Source organism: Dromiciops gliroides, chromosome 2, assembly GCF_019393635.1.
Source record: "Dromiciops gliroides isolate mDroGli1 chromosome 2, mDroGli1.pri, whole genome shotgun sequence".
Classification (NCBI taxonomy): Eukaryota; Metazoa; Chordata; class Mammalia; order Microbiotheria; family Microbiotheriidae; genus Dromiciops; species Dromiciops gliroides.
Window position 1 is genome coordinate 121,126,590 of NC_057862.1, and position 2,426 is coordinate 121,129,015.

Here is a 2,426-nt window from a genome sequence, read left to right on the forward strand (position 1 = left end):
GTCTCCCCCCTTCCCAGGGCTCAGCCCACTCACCAGACTGTGAACTTAGTTCCAGATGACACTGGCGCTTCAGCTGATTCAGAGGCTCTGGGGGGGTCTCCTCTGGTGAGGCCTTCCTGGGACTGGATCTGTATCAGGGTGACTGTGAGGTTGGGCTTAACTCCTGCATCAGCACAGCAGCTCCCTCCTTCTGACCTTCCAAGCCGTTCTTGGTTAGAAGATGATTTCAGCACATTCTTCTGTGAGTTTTGCTGCTCTGGGCATTTTCCTAAGGCATTATTTGGATGTTTTTTGGAGAGATCGTGTCATGAGTTCAGGAGCTCACTGCCTTTCCTCTGCCATCTTCAATAATATGTTTATATGTATTTCTAAGCTAATACAGTGATGTTAGAACTACAAAGAGTGCTTTTCTTTTCTTTTTCTTTTGCTGAGCAATGAGGGTTAAGTGACTTGCCCAAGGTCACACAGCTAGTAAGTGTCAAGTATCTGAGGCCACATTTGAACTCAGGTCCTCCTGAATCCAGGGCCGGTGATTTATCCACTGCAACACCTAGCTCCCCCAACAAAGAGTGCTTTTAAGAAATATTCTACCTAAATTCAAATTTTCTTAAAATGTTCTTTTCCTAGAGGGAAGCAAGGGGAAAAAAAACCGGAGGAAAAAATCTTTCCCCCTAATCTCAATGCTCCCCCTTTTCCCTTTATCCTCCATTACTCCAACATTTGCAGAAATTAAATATCTCTTATTTTCTACCTGAGGCAGAAATAGAAATGTGACAAGCGTCCTAGACCTGGATTTCACTGCTGTCTCCCATGCTTTCTAGTGGTGTCCTCATAGACAAATCATTTCGCCTCCTGAGTCTGAGCCTCAATTTTCCTATCTATGAAATAAGGGATAATAATGCCTGGAGAACCCACTGAACAAGGTTTTAAGGATCCTTTGCCTGTAAGACCTCATATAAAGTCTATACAATCTAAATTATAAAACTACATACATACATACATACATGAGGCTGTGGTGCTGTACCCTTATCCTTCTCTTTCTCTTCCTCAGAATCCAGCTCAAGTCCTACATCTTCTGAACACTCCAGCCCATATTCCTCTTTTCCTTTTCTAAATTCCTAGAGTTCTTACCCTACCATTTAATTATCCACGTGCACTGTTTGAATTATTACTTAAATATTCTACATACTTAAATCCTATTTGCCCACTTAGACTATGAGATCCTTGGAGGCAAGAATCATGTTTCTTCTGTCTTTTGTCTATCTTTGTATATCTCCCAGTGCTTAAAAGTGCTGGTCCAGGAACAGTTTCTCACAGAACAATTTTCAATTGAACTGAAATAATCTGATTTAAAATTGGAGAGGCAGCTAAGAATCCTGCCCTAGGCTGAAGAATGTCTATCTTTTCTTTTTCAGGTCGGTTCTGAAACACGGGGAGGCGCGAGCCAGACCACCCCGCTAGGCCAAGATGCGGGTTGCCAGGAGCTGGGTGTGTCACAAGACGTACGTGACGCCGCGTCATGGTTGGACCAGGAGCTGAAGCTGATCGGCGAGTCATGCTCCGCAACAAGCGCGAGGTGTGGCGGGTCAAGTTCACGCTGGCCAAGATCCGCAAGGCGAAGGCAATGCCCTGCTCCGGAGGCTGGTGCCCATCGGCGTCCTGGACCAGGGCAAGATGAAGCTGGATTACATCCTGGGCCTGAAGATTGAGGACTTCCTGGAGCGGTGCCTGCAGACGCAGGTCTTCAAGCTGGGCCTGGCCAAGTCCATCCACCACGCGCTCGTGCTGATCCGCCAGAGGCACATCAGGGTCGGGAAGCAGGTGGTGAACATCCCCTTCTTCATAGTGAGACTGGACTCCCAGAAGTACATCGACTTCTCCCTGTGCTCACCCTACGGAGGGGGCCCGGCAGGCAGGGTTAAGAGGAAGAATGCCAAGAAGGGCCAGGGAGGAGCCGGCACCAGCGATTACGAGGAGGGAGATTAAATGCCAGCCCCCACCTCTGCTCCCCAAAGTTTGCTGCATTAGAATAAAGCTGTTTGACTTCTGAAAAAACAAAAACAACAAAAAAAGAATGTTTATCTTTGCAGTCCCCAGTCAGTCACAGAAAAGAGACCTCCTCCAGGAATAACCCTGCTATGATAATATAGAACCCACAAGACAAAAATTCCTTAACCTTTTACAAGTTCAATTCACTTCAATTCAACAAGTACCTACTATGTGCAAGACACAGGAACAAGGAACTTACAATGTAATGGTAGGGCTCCAACATGGACACAGAAGAATTTCATGCAAGATAGAATGTGATGGGGACAGAATAAAGAAAAAGGCAAAGGGCATAAGAAATTCTGAGGAAGGATGCAGTTCCTTTAAGCTAAGGATATAAGGCAAGACTGTGGCCCCTGATCTGGGCCTTGAAGAAAGAA

The 2,426-nt window shown here is 46.0% G+C and overlaps 1 pseudogene; it reads left to right on the forward strand.

Annotated features, from left to right (window-relative positions):
• Nucleotides 1-1,467: 1,467 nt before the first annotated feature.
• On the forward strand, nt 1,468-1,986 carry LOC122738377 (annotated as a pseudogene).
• Nucleotides 1,987-2,426: the final 440 nt, after the last annotated feature.